The following is a 15,330-nucleotide window of genomic DNA, read 5'->3' as shown; positions in this document are numbered from 1 at the left end:
AAGATGAATCCTCCAGATAGACAAGGCAATGCTAAATTTTATCAGAAGAAGAGAAAGAATCCTCCGGTAAGACAACCTAATGCTCATAAATTTAATGGTAGATGTTTTACTTACAATAAATTTGGTCATATGGAAAGTCAGTGCAGAAGTAGGATGAAGAATGTAATGATGAACAATAAAAATGTGATGAACAACAATGTTTCTACGTTTACTGGTCAATGTTTTATATGCAATAATTTTGGATACAAGTCAAATGTATGTAGAGTTGTGATGAATAACTTTCAGACAAAAAGATATTATGCCTATGGAATTCTTGTACATATCTCTAATCAATGCAGGATGAGACATAATCAAATGAACTTAAGATCTATGAAGAATAATGTTGTTTGTAGAGCATGCAAAAAAATCAGTCACATTGCATCCTGAAGGTTTCTGCTAGCAACACTAACACTCTCATCAGCAAACTGGATGAAGAAAAGGAAATACTGGATATTGACCCAGACACTGAAGGAACAGGGGAAGCTCAAGGTCCCAGAACTCGTACCAGAGGCAAAAAGAAAGAAAAGAAACCTAACAAGGACCTGGAAGATCTCAAAGTTGTTGGGGCCACCTATGACCAGCTGGTGAAAAAGGCGAAGGACCCGTTGAAGACTATAGCTGTGTAGTGCCTTCCTTGTTTCTTTGTGGTTGTTTTTCTTTGTTGTCTTTTTGGTTTGCTGGCTCTATTCCCAGTCGTTTTGTATGCAGTTCTTAAGCACTAGACTTTTTGGTGTCTTATTTTAATCTCCTTTGTTAAAGGTTTTGGGTCCTGAAAACCTATTTTTCTAATTAATCAGAACAAAATCGGTCACATTGAAAAGTAATACAGAAGGAAGAACAATTCTCTGGTAGACAAGAATAAATTAGATGAGAAGGGTAAAGAGAAAGTTGAAGAGATCAGAGACAAGCATGAGAAGATGTGGGTGAGAAAGGATGAATATAAGATAGATAATGAATATGTACCTGTATCTAGTGTGAAATCTTCATCCGGTAACTAGGGCTTTTGGCCTTAGGGGGAAACAAATCAATGAAAATATTTCAAGTACCCCTTGATGAGATATGTGGTCTATGGATTATATATGGCAGCTGATATTCGAAACTCAGATGGTTAATTGTGGCCTTTGGTAGCTGAACAAGGCATCTGGTTGAGTACTTAAGGTGCATTTATTTCAAAGAGAAATTAGGTTTTGTAAGGTTAAAAGAACAAATAAAAGAATAATTCCTCACCTTGCAAATAGTATTTTTGAGCTATCAAAGTTTTTAGACTATCAAAGTTTTTAGACGATCAAAGTTTCAAGGAGATCTAAGAGAAAACGACAATCAGGCAAAGAAATCTAGGGCATTCAGGAGTTGTTCAAGGTATTTATTGAAGGGAATTAATCTAAGTCTTATTTTTTGAGATTCAGCAATGGTATCTACATCCTCCATTTCTACTCCATTAGTGGTCAAAGTGAAAGACAAGAATCATCTTTTATTCAAGAAACATCCATACAAGTCCAAGGAGGATGAGTTGGTAGGTACATTTTCCTTCATTTTGCATGGTGTTTTGTATGTAGATGATGTTTGTGCTTATATTCACTATGAAATTGAGGAGATTGGGTTGGAAGATATTTTGGATCTATACACAAATAATATTATGGATGATATCAGCAACCCTAAGCCAAAATTTGCACAGCTGGTAAGGAAGAGTTCTACTCAATTTCTGAAATTTTTCATCTTTCGATAAGAAGGAATGGGTTTGATATGTGTTAAGTAGAATTCCTAATGAGTTTATATGATAGGACAAGCCATACAAGATCACTGCAGAAGCAATCAAAGAAATTAACTATTTACATCAAACCAGTGAGAAGCTATAATTACAAAAGGTTACAAATCCTACCATAAATAAACTAACTGGTGCAGAATTCAATGGATGATCACTGAAAATTAATACCATAAGGGAAGATGATGTTAATTTTTCTGCTATGGTGATTGGGTACAAGGTGAATCAATCAAACAGATTGAATTTGTTCTTCGGCACTGCAATTCATGTTGCATACAAGTGTAATGTCACCAAAATGTAATGGTGGGTGAAAAATGTGTGAATGAGATATTAAGAGGAAAACTACCCTTTCCCTCCAAGAGGAGAGATGAGAGTTTCACTATGGATTTCCCTTCAAACACTTTTCACATATTACATTGGAAGATGAGAGGAAAATTCACTAGATTCAACCTCCAAATATGAAGATAGAATTTTGAATGAAATGGGAATCATAAGTTAATCCCTTCATCCTATTTGAAATGGAAAGGAATTGATTGAATTATATAGTACAAAAGTGACAAAGAATTGATTATAAGTTGAGATCAGAGTATGGGATGAAGTTGTGCACTTGGATCTGGTAATAATATGTCAATATGAAGCCGCCCTGCGAATTTGAGGAAAAGTTTCGTAGACCGTGGCGGGAATGTACATGGTCCTCCAAAAAATCCACGAAATGAAAAGGGTTTTTCTATCTCTGCAAATGGAATCCAAATCCGAAAGTATAGTTGTGCACCTACAACCTACACACAGAAAAGAGAGGAAAATGGGTTGGGATTGGGGGTTTGCCTTCATGTCAAACCCCAGTTTTGGAATTAACCAAGTAATTAAAGAAAGTACTTGCAAGAAACTGTAAATGAAAGATTGAAATGTAGATCACCTCAAGGGAGGTTGTAATAGAAATGTTGATAGAAATGCTTGTGTGGAATTAAATGTTGGAAATAGTCTCCTCTTCAATGGTTGAATCCTTTACTTGAATGCAACACCTAGCCTTGAACAGAGACTTGAGAATGCTCAATGCTTGAAAGGGATGCTTGAATGCTTGATCGCAATTTTTTACCTTATTGAACTTATGCAACTTGACCAAATTACCCAAATGAGAGGGAAAATGCAACTTAAATGCATGTCAATTAGGGTTAACTAAATTAATTTTCATCGCAGGTCGACATCATGAAAGTTTTCCCGCTCACTTCACAACCTAGAATGCATTCTTAGGAAAGGTCCTACCCCAAAATAGGGCAGGGATAGGGGCGCCATGCCCCTGTCCTAGGGGGGATAGGGGCACCATTCCCCTATCTTTCCCCTTTATTTAGGGAAAAGTGCATATAGGGTAGTGCAGAGGCCAAGGAAGAAGCAGATTTTAAGGTTTGAGCAATCTTCAGTCTCCGATCGGGCTAGGGGATTCGATCTTGCATCCGTGAGGATCCTAATGCGGTTAAAAATTGCTAGTATCACAATTTTATGACATTACATTTAGCCCCCACTTTAGCAGGAGTATGAGTGTACACCAATATTATTGGTAAAGTACAAGGAAACAAAATTTGGAATACTTTTACCACGTCAAGGAGGCAAGATGCACCAAGCCCCCAGTGGACTTAGGATCTTACGAATTCAATTGACAAAGTAAAAGGGAAGATCGAGAAGGGGATAACCATGACTACATATAGAAAATTTCCCTTTACTATGAGTCATGAAAGAAAATATGAGTAGAGTGTATACCCCCACGTTAAAGTGACCGCGTGTGCCTTATCAAGAGTGATGGCTTTAAGGTAGGATACACTCAAGAGAGAGAGAAGAGAGGGAGCATGTTATCACAAGGATTTATCCCCCAATCAAGGAATAGAGCCAAGGATAATGAACATAAAACATGAGGTAGTGTCACTTTCCTCGGGGTCAGTATGATGTATGATAACTGATGTATATTATATATATATGTGCATATAATAATCGCCATTCCCCAAAGAAGGACACTACCTTGGAAGAAAGGGAAGAGAGGATGTCTTTTCAGTCAACATGAAAGAGACCAAGAAAAGATCTTAATGCTTTGCATCATCCCCAAGTATACATTAAGAGAACAATAGAAGAATAGGGATACACATAGAAGAATGGTCACAAAAGAGAAAGAAAGGGGAGAGAGAGAGAGAGAAGATTTACAGTACTAATATTGCTAATCTATCATGACATCCGCCTCCCGATCTTGCTGAGCACTATTTCAGGAAGGTGAGCAACACGCTAAAGAAGAAACATCGAGCACAATAGATGGAGATATCACAAGATCCAAACAAGGACTATGCTCATGTTTCAAGTCACTTTGTTTGATTCTAGGAGCTAGGATTAGGGTTTGTAAAAATTTAGTTGATAAAAGCTTGTCCACATCAACATATTCATACTCACTATCAGAAGCATTAGGAGTTGTATTACCATCATGAATAACATTTTTATTCATTTCTTCATCAAAGTTTAGAGAAAGAGGAGAAAGAACACGAATAGGAGTAAAACCATCACATATTTTGTGCAACTTATGATTTGGAGATGTACGTTGAACATCTTGCTTAGGAGAAAAGGGAATCATTACAACTGTCAGAGTCTAAGGAGATTGAGTATTGTGAGGGAGAGCATCACGATCTCGAATGTGACATCTGTTGGCCAATTGGAGGAATTGATTATGTGTTGCATTGATGTTTTATCATTGATGTCAACACTAGTTATTTTGGTTGCTTTACCGGTATCCTTCTGGTCCTAGTAGGTTGTTTGGTTTTTGTTTAGATTCTATCATAATGATCTGATATGCTTCAATATATTTTGGCTCATGGAATTGGCTTATATCTTCTATTCATGTTACTCAGATTCATGTTCAATCAGTTGGTTTTGATTTGGTGATCGGATGCTATTTTGTATGCTCATAAGCTTGGTTTGTTGATCCAATGAGGGTTTAACCAGTAGAGCTTTGTTGAAGATCTTTGATATTATGCATAAGTGGTGTTGGTGCGGCTTCTAGTAGAGATTCAGGATGTTGATGGTGATTGTCTTCGAGACTTGTTTGATTGGGATCATTGCTTTAGCGTGTGGACCTAAATTGGGTCCCGATTTATCTAGGTTATGGACCAACTTAATGATAAGTTGATGCTTTGACATGTTTTTTATCATGACTCTTAGGTTTTTGGCATCTTTTGGGATGCATTGTGATAGTAAAGTATTGTGAATTGACTATATGTAATCCATGTTTTAAATCTAAACTTATGAAATCATGTTTGAACTTTGTCGGTTAATTCCTGCAGCCATGCCAATTTATTCCTGCAGCCAAATGATTTGTCCCTGTGATATGCAGATTATTTAGGATAATGTCATATGTGAGTTAATGAATGTATTAATTGAGTAAGATACATATGCATGTCCTTGTATGTTATTTTTGTTTTGGTATAGATATTAATTGATGCTGCGGTGGATGATTTTCTTCCGCGCCTAAGGACTGGAGATTCACGTTCAGATAACTGTAGATCAAACTGAAGGGGATCCGAGCAAGCGCAATGTATGGCATAATCAGAGTAGTTATACTTCACCATGGGAGTTTAAATCTAGTGCATATTGAATTCGCAAAATATCGCTTTGGCATGCAAAGATTGTGGTTCGGTTTTAGATCCACAGTTCCTGCAGCCAAGCTCTTAGTTATCTCCTTCATCTGATAATCATCCGCCTCTTCTTCTGGGTGTGATTTGAGTTGTCCATTGTATTTGATCTTTTTGACAAGCATTCTGAATTTTCTCTTTTAGAATATGTAATCATTTTCAGGAAGAAATGAATAAAGAATATGTTTTCTAATCTGTTAAAAGTATTTTGCTGGAAGTTTGATATCACTCATCCAAGGGGGCCCACTTAGTGAGTGATCCTGTGTTTATGATCATTGAAGTTAGTTTTTACTTAGTTGCAATAGAATTTCATGACTGGATTGTTCCTGCAGCCACTGGAAATGGATCCGCTGACTGTTCCTGCAGCCAAGACAGAACAGTGTGATTTTTGTTATTTTCATTAGATCATTTCAGCATTGTTTTGTGAAGCTTTCATGTAGCCTTTTATGATTTCCATTATTGTCTTTCCTTTCTACATAATATTAGTTACTGCAGTAATTTAGAATAATCATTTAAGGAGCTTAGTGCATATATATTGCAGACCCATTTCAAGTTTTACGTTCCTGGATTGATAACTAAATGAACACCAGCCATGAAAATAGTAAACTCTACCATATGAATGTCCAAACTTCGGATTGAGATTTCAATTAGAGATATTATTATCATTATAGTTGGGGTAGACATTTTTGGTGTCGTTGTCAGGGATGGTGTCAAGCTAAGAACCTTTTATAATTATTTTAGTTTCTAGTTAATTGTTTGAAATTTCATGAATCTGCATGCATAATAGAAGAAGAGATGCCAGAGGTAGATTTCTGCCCACTCATCCTACTCATGCAGAAGATAATTTTCCAGATATAAATCCTTTTGCTGAACTTTACCAAGCCCCACAGAATTTGAATAACCCTGAGTCTGAGTTTCTAGAAGGTAGCCTTCAGTTCCTTTTTGGTTCACAAGAAGAAGAATTCCCTATAATAACAACCCCCACAAGTCCAATGCAAGGGAATCCTCCTCCTGGTGGGAATAATCTACCACCACCAGGTCCAATGTTTGAGTTTCCCATCTCTGACCAGCATGATAATGCTAGCCTCAAGAACATTCCAGCATCTTCACTTCCTAAATTCTATGGGCTGGTGACAGAGGATCGGGATACATTTCTGTTTGAGTTTGATGTTCTCTGTAGGAGTTTTGACTATACTACAGATGCCCATAGACTTAAAAATTTTCCAGCCACTTTGAAGGAGTCATCCTTGAGATGGTTTATGAGCTTGGGTAGTAGCACAATAAACACATGGAATGAGATGAAATGGTTGTTTCTTGCAAAATACATAGATTATTGTAGAGGTACTGATCGTCATGGGGATGATATCTTTAGAATGACACAAACTGAAGATGAGAGTCTTGAGGATTATCTGGAAAGGATCTTGTTTAGTGTCAAGAAGTCCAAGCATAGTACTCTCAATGAAGATTCCCTCAAATTGATATTTTTTAGGGGCATCAGTGATGAATGCACCGATTCCTTAGATCTTATGGGAGGAGGTGACATTACACAATCTACTTGGGCTGAAATAGGACAAATTTGCAAGAAGTATTCCAGATCTACTTCTAAGAAGAATAGGAGATTTAAGCCAGGGGCACCATCATCAACATCTGGAACTGGAGTTTCTAGACTGGAACTGAGCCATCTGTTAAAAGATTTCAAGGAGGACATTATAAACAATATGGCTACTCAGTTGGATACATTGGCAGCTAAGAAGAAGCATGAGGAAGCTGATGCATTTCTTGCAAAATTATGTCCTCATTGTAAGCAGCGGAAGAAAGATTGCAGATGTAAGATGGTTGTAAATGTTTAAGTGCCTGATTTCAAACCAATTCAAGGTGAGGATGAACAAGTCTTCTATGTTGCTCAAAGAAGACCAAATTTTCAAAGACAAGGTATGCCACCCGATCCACTTTCCTTTTCTAGTTATAGTGGTAATTCTTATGTACCAAATAACCAATGGCAACCACAGCATGCTCAAAATTTTGGTAACTATCCACATTGGTATGGGTCACAAGGCCAAGGACAGCAATTTGCTAATCAATTCCCCCAGTGGTAGCAGCCACAGGGAAACTAGTATCCACCTCAGGGTCAAGGGAACCAGTTTCAAGGGAATTGGCAACCTACCTCTCAATGGAGGGGAAACCCATCATGGCCATCCCAATCTTCTGGATATCAGCCCCTTGCTCAGCAGCCACAACCTCCTGCTTTAATGCCTCCTCGTGCAGCTATAGCTGCACCTCCTAAGCCAACACAATTGCCTAATCCAAATATCAAATCTCAGCAACAACAACAAGCTTATTCAATTGATGCTAATCAATACCCAGCCTATTCTTTATCACTAGATGATATTCACCTCCGATCTGGGACAACTCTACCTAATCCCTCTCATCCGGTTATTACTGAGGTACAAGAAGAGCAGCCAATCTCTGATCCTAAAGATACAATACCTCATAATCAAATATTACCACCATTTCCCCATAGACTGAAAGAAAAAGAAGTTTCCACTAAACAACAGCAAAGCTTTGATATTCTTGATCAATTGAAGCACATTTGTGTTAAAATTTCATTGTTGCAAGCAATAAAGGATGTCCCTATATATGGTAAGGCATTGAGAGAAGCATGCCTAAAGAAACCTAGCAGAAAGAAAAAGGATCCACAAACAGTTCATGTTATGAGTCAATTGGCTGATATTATGTTAGGAAAAATTGTCATTCCAAAGTATTTTGATCCAGATAGTCCTGTTGTGAGTATAGTCATTAATGGCAGTCAAATAAAAAATGTTTTAGTTGATCTAAGGGCAACCATTAATGTAATGATAAGGGAAGTAATGAAACATCTAGAGATCGATAGTTTAAGGGCTACACTCATAGTTCTCCAACTTGCTGATGGCTTTGCAGTAAGACCTGATGGTATCATAGCAGATATAGTAGTTATTCTAGATTCCTAGAAATATCCTGCAGACTTTATGATTTTATCTCCAAAAGCAACATTGGGGGGATATCCAGTCATTTTGGGTAGACCATGGTTTGCCACAGCTGATGCATATATTGGGTGTAGATCAGGAAACATGACTATTTCAGATGGCAGTTCCACAAAAACATTAGCCTTGTATTCCCTAGCACAACCTCAGTTTGAGCAGCAGCAAGCTGTTTGGCCTATCTTGGGAGAGGAATCTGAAGAAATTGACTCTATTAATCACCTTATGATAATTAATAGAGGGCCACTCATGTAGTTATATGATGAAGAATCAATTCTTTATAACGTCTTGATAAATGAATTAATAGAAGATCAAGAATTGCAGGAATTGGTTCCAAATATTGCAGGTTTGGACTTTCCTGCAGCCACTGATATCTTGCATACCTTGTTGCCGCAGGAATTGTCTTATTCTCATTTTGTTGATATAAATCAGATTGATCTTACTATCAAGATAGAGGTGGAATTGAATAAATATCTGAACATCAATAATATATCAAATACTCAAAAGGATAGCCTAGTGGACTTGCTGAAACTCCATAGAAATGCTTTTGCATGGGATTACAAGGATATGAATGGAATTGATCCAACAGTTTGTACTCGTCGTATTTACATAAAGGATGAGTGTTTCCCCCTCAGACAACCTCAAATAAGAGTCAACCCTGCCTTGAAGGAGATAGTTAAAGAAGAATTACATAAATTGTTGAAAGTTAGGTTTATCTATCCTATCTCTGACAATCAATGGATATCACCTTTGGTGATAGTTCCTAAAAAGGGAGGCAAATGGAGAGTATGTGTTGATTATAGAGCCTTGAACTTAGCCACAAGGAAGGATCATTTTCCACTGCTATTTGTGGATCAGGTATTGAATTCTCTTGCTGGTAAGAGATATTTTTCATTCCCGGATGGATTTATTGGCTATAATCAGATACAAATAGCTCCCGAGGATCAGGAGAAGACAACATTTACTTGCCCATGGGGCACATATGCATATTATGTTCTTACTTTTGGGTTGTGTAATGCTCCAGCCACTTTTCAAAGGGAAGTGATCAGTATTTTTTCTGATATTTCTCAAGATATTATGGAAATTTACATGAATGACTTTACAACTTATGGCTCTAAATTTGATCAAGCATTGGGTAATTTGAAGAAAGTTTTTCAGCGGTGTGAAGACTACAACTTGTCTCTAAACAGTGAGAAGTGTTTCATTATGATGGAAGAAGGAATAGTCCTTGGTCATCATATATCTGTACAAGGCATACAAGTGGATCTAGCAAATATTGAGGTTATTCAGCATATTAATGACCCTGTGAAGCAGAAAGATGTGAGAAGTTTTCTTGGCCATGCTGGATATTACAGAAGGTTTATCAAAGATTCCAGCAAAATTGCAAGTCCCTTATATTCATTGCTTACTAAAGATGCAGAATTTAAATGGACCTCAGCATGCAATGAAGCTTTTTTAAAGCTTAAGCATGCTTTGACTCAAGCACCAGTTCTAAAAGGACCAAATTGGTCTCTACCATTCCAAATCCATACTGATGCATCTAATTATGCCATAGGAGCAGTGCTAGGACAAAAATTTGACAAGTTGGAAAATGTAATATATTATATCAGCAAGAATTTGCACAGACCTGAATTGAATTATACAGTTACTGAAAAGGAAATGCTAGTTGTCATATATGCCCTTAACAAGTTTAGACACTATATTACAGGGTATCCCATATTTGTGCATACAGATCATACTGCAATTAGATATCTCATGAATAAGTCATCAATCACCGGTAGATTAGCTCGTTGGTTATTGTTGATGCAGGAATTTGATATCACAGTTGTTGATAAGCTAGGGAAGTCTAATGTGGTTGCAGATTATCTTTCACGTCTTCAATTGCAAGAAGATTCTGCAATGATAGATGACACTTTTTCAGATGAGCATTTGTTTCTCATATAGGCTCATACTCCTTGGAATGCTGATATTGCCAACTATTTAGCTGCAACTAAGATGCCAATTTCTTTTTCTCCTAAGGAAAGAAGGTTACTAGTAGAGAAAAGTTTTAACTTTTCATGGATTGTTGATTGTCTATTTTATACTGGACCTAACCAAGTCATACGAAGATGTGTCAGAGAAGATGAAACATATGACATCCTGCATGCATGTCATGATGAGCCATGTGGAGGTCATTTTGCTGCCAAAAGGATAGCACTGAAAATACTCAATACCGAATACTATTGGCTTACATTACACAAGGATGCAGCTCAGTACACAAGGAAATGTGACAGATGTCAACGAATGGGTAGACCTACAAAATCTGATGAGATGCCACTATATCCTCAAATATCTATTACACCATTTGACAAGTGGGGATTAGATTTTGTTGGCCCCATTGATCCACCTTCTAATGGCAAATCTTATATCTTGGTATGTACAGACTATGTAACAAAATGGGTAGAAGCTAGAGCTATGCAACATGCAAGAGATAATAAGATGGTTGAGTTTCTCTATGAAGAGATATTTACAAGGTATGGAGTACCGAGGGAAATTGTCTCAGATCAGGGACCTCAATTTACATCAACATTGATAAAAGCTTTGGTCAATGAATACAATATAAGACACGGGAAATATAGTCCATATCATCCACAGTCTAATGAACAAGTAGAAGTTACCAATAAAGAGCTTGAGGCTATTCTTACAAAAATAGTGTCTATCCACAAGAAAGATTGGTCTCATCGACTTTCAGAGGCAATTTGGGTATATAGAAAAACATGGAAAACACCAATAAGATTTACACCTTTTGAGATGGTTTATGGCAAAACAGCAATGATGTCTATTGAATTTGAGCATAAAACCTTGAGAGCAGCTCTACAACTGAATATGACATTGTCTGAAGCACAAAAAGAACGCATTCAGCAGTTAAATGCTCTTGATGAATGGAGGAATATAGTTGTTCAATAGACAGAATTGATTCAAAACCAAAGAGCAAGATGGCATGATAAATATATCAGAGAAAAGAAATTCAAAGTTGGTGACTCAGCACTCCTATATGATTCCAGATATAAAGATGCTATGGGAAAACTCCAAACAAGGTAGTTAGGTCCTTATGAGGTAGAAGAAGTTTTTTAGAATGGAGCAGTCTGTTTGTCCACAATAGATCCTGTTCAATCTAAACTCTTAGTGAATGGACACTGCCTACGACTTTATCACAAGCCAGCTACTAGAGAAGAGTTCTTGCAGCAGTTTGCTCCACAAAGTGAAATAAAGTTCCTGCAGCAACTGCCAATGATGCAGTATCAATTCATGAGCTTCCTGTTGCACTTAAGCAGATTGATAAAGGTGATGTTCCTACAGCCTCTGCAGTGAACTTATTTATCGTATCATAATAAAATATTTCCATGGGAATATTGTTCTCCGTACATAAAGTTTCATCCACTATATTTCATCCCACTTTCTTACCTGTCACTTCATTTCATTTCGCCATCATTTTTGCCCAATTGTAGGTACATGTATATTGTACTTTATTTTAATTATGCATTTATTAGTTCATTATGATTTTATCTTGTTTAAATCCGCTCCAAACCCGAAATCTCGTCAGCCTGTGTGGACACGTGCTAGGTTAAGTTGGGGGGGTACTTTATGGTCCTTTTTCCAATGAGATTTATTATCAATTTTTTGATACCTCGAATTGATTTCCTAACTGACATTACTTATGATGATTATTATTTCACGCAAGTGAATAATAAAGTCTGCTGCCAAAATTAAGATATGTATGTAGATTTTAGTTTTTTTGCAAAACTGTCAAACATTTTGGTGAAGCCGCAGAAGTATCAGAGTAAAAGATGGGTGGTGATCTAATTCGCCATGAGCCAATGGTCCATGAAGGGTTGCTATAGGATGTTGTCTGTGAGCATTATTTCCGAAACCATGGCTGGTTGGATTATTTCTTGAAAATCAGGGATTACAACGATGAAATTGCTGCAGAATTCATGCATTCCTTTGATGAAAGAGAAGCTACAGTTAAAGGGTTGAGGGTAATTGCTACAGAGCAGCGAATTGCAGAGGTTGCAGGGTTGCTGCAAGAAGGAGAACTCTTTCCAGAATCAAAAGACGTAAGGAGTGCTAGGGCAGAGTTCACAATTTCCACTGACAAACCCTTAATGGTGGATAGACAAGGGACTAGAAGGGTTTCTTTACCAGCACATTGGCCTCAGGTAGCTTTGTATGTTATGAAATATATTACATGTGAAGGGTGGTATTCAAATCTACATTCACCTCATTTTAAGTTACTTAGTCATCTGCATCATGGCTGGTGAGTTAATGTCCCTAATTTCTTATACCATCTCATTTCTATAAGTGCTAAGGAGACTCGAAAGTATGGAAATCGCTCTGTTAGCCATCATAAACTAGTTAAGTTGCTTGTACAGCGGTCCCTGAGAGATGTTTCACAAATGGAATGGGGTGTATTTGAGGATATTCAGCAATTTAGGGTTGATGATGCCCCTGTTGCAAATAATCCGCCAGCTCAAGAAGAGATTGTTGCAGAAGATCCTTCTGGTGAAGATGAAGGTTTGCTTCTTGCCGAAGGAGACGCAATTATTATGGAAGAAAATATTGAAGCAGAGTCAATTGAAGAACAACCCTCTACTTCTCTTCAAAGAGATTCACCCATTTTGCAAAGGGAAGCAAAAGAGTTGGAAAAGGATGAATCAGATGAAGAATTTTTTATCCGACCGCAGGTAACTCAGATTCCTCCTGCAGCCAAGAGGTGTCGAACAAAAACAAAAAATCCTGCAGCCGTTTCAAAAGTGTATGTAAGGAGAACAAGAAGGAGGACACAAAAGACTCAACCTGTGAGTAATCCAGCAGACGTTATTGCCGTAGAAACTTCGGAAGAAGAAGATGCTGCAGAGAAAGAAATGCAAGTAGATGTCGTAGAGAAATCAATGCAAGAACACCCTATGGAAGAAGAAATTCAAGAAAACCCTGCAGAAGAAGAAATCCAAGAAGAAATCCAAGAAGAAATTCAGGAAGAGGTTGTAATGGATAAGCTAGCAAATCTTGCTTCTATGGCATTGCAATGTGAAGAGATTGTTGATGATGTTCTATAGCAACCTGAAGGAAATGTGGGAGATATGTCAACTCGGAATGAGGAGTTTATTGAAGAAATTCCACGGTCTAAGATAGGACCTATTAGACCTCCTTCATCCCTAAGTAGTTTATCTATTGCTTTAACATTTTTTAGGCAATGGGAAATAGAGAAGGATAGGTTGCAGGGGATAATTAATAAGCAGCAAAAAGAGATTGAAAAGAGAGATAATAAAATTGAGGAATTAGAAGCTAAGGTAGAAGTGATTTATGGTATGATTCCTGAGTTGATGCAGTGTAGGGCACCCCCAAGAGTTTATGCAGCACATTTGAAAGAGCAGTATCTAAACTTCAGACTAAACCGCATTATTAGGGACCTTAATCCATCCTTGGAAACACCTGAGGAATTCTATCATGCTTATCAAACCTCTCCACATGCTATGAGGAATTTGTTATGTGAATTATATTTACATAACTATGTTGTACCCCAAGACAGAGAATGGAATCCTTTATTGTATATTGGGGATATCCATCTCAGAGCTTTAATGTCATGGATCCAAAATGAGATTATCATAGGGCCACAAGCCAGGGAGTTTGAAAAATTAGAGCTTGATTGTCCATTACCATTGAGAAAGGAATCAGAAGCACCAAGGGTTCTTTATTATGATTGGCAAAAGTTGCTCATAAGAGATGATGTTAGTAAAATAGTACTTCTAATGAGAGAGGAAGTCTATCAAGTGTATGAGCATTTGGTTCAAACCCACAGGACAACCGCACTAGAAGGGTTAACTCAACGCTGGAATAATCTACCAAATCATTTAAAATTGGGAGAACCTTACTCATTACAAAATTTTCATGCAGCCATACAAAGAGCCTCCAAATACATACAGTTAGGCAGGGAGAAAGCCAACAATTGGTTGCCATTGATCTTTCAGCCTTCGATCCTTATGTGGCCACTTTTGGCATGCCAACCAACAGAACAGAATTATGATGCAGTTGCAGAAGAAATAGCTAGATGGCCCAGGTTAGAAAAAATGAAAGGATTTTATTGGAATATGTCTTCCAAGGGAACAGGGTAGGACATTGTTGGTGATTTTAGAGTTTCAGTGAAAATCAGAAATTTTCCTTTTGCTCTAGGAGCAGCAAACCCTTAAAGTTGGGGGGCATGATAAGTTGATGCTTTGACATGTTTTTTATCATGACTCTTAGGTTTTTGGCATCTTTTGGGTTGCATTGTGATAGTAAAGTATTGTGAATTGACTATATGTAATCCATGTTTTAAATTTGAACTTATGAAATCATGTTTGAAATTTGTCGGTTAATTCCTGCAGCCAAATGATTTGTCCCTGTGATATGCAGATTATTTAGGATAATGTCATATGTGAGTTAATGAATGTATTAATTGATTAATATACATATGCATGTCCTTGTATGTTGTTTTTGTTTTAGTGCAGATAATAATTGATGCTGCGGTGGATGATTTTCTTTCGCGCCTAAGGACTAGAGAATCACATTCAGATAACTGGAGATCAAACTGAAGGGAATCCGAGCAAGCGCAATGTATGGTATAATCAGAGCAGTTATACTTAACCATGGGAGTTTAACTCTAGTGCATATTGAATTTGCAAAATATCGCTTTGGCGTGCAAAGACTATGGTTCGGTTTTAGATCCACGGTTCCTTCAGCCAAGCTCTCAGTTATCTCCTTCATCTGATAATCATCTGCCTCTTCTTCTAGGCGTGATTTGAGTTGTCCATTGTAGTTGATCTTTTCTTTA

Source organism: Cryptomeria japonica, chromosome 5 (assembly GCF_030272615.1).
Source record: "Cryptomeria japonica chromosome 5, Sugi_1.0, whole genome shotgun sequence".
NCBI lineage: Eukaryota > Viridiplantae > Streptophyta > Pinopsida > Cupressales > Cupressaceae > Cryptomeria > Cryptomeria japonica.
The sequence above is the reverse complement of the archived record's forward strand: the minus strand, read 5'-3'. Positions refer to the sequence as shown.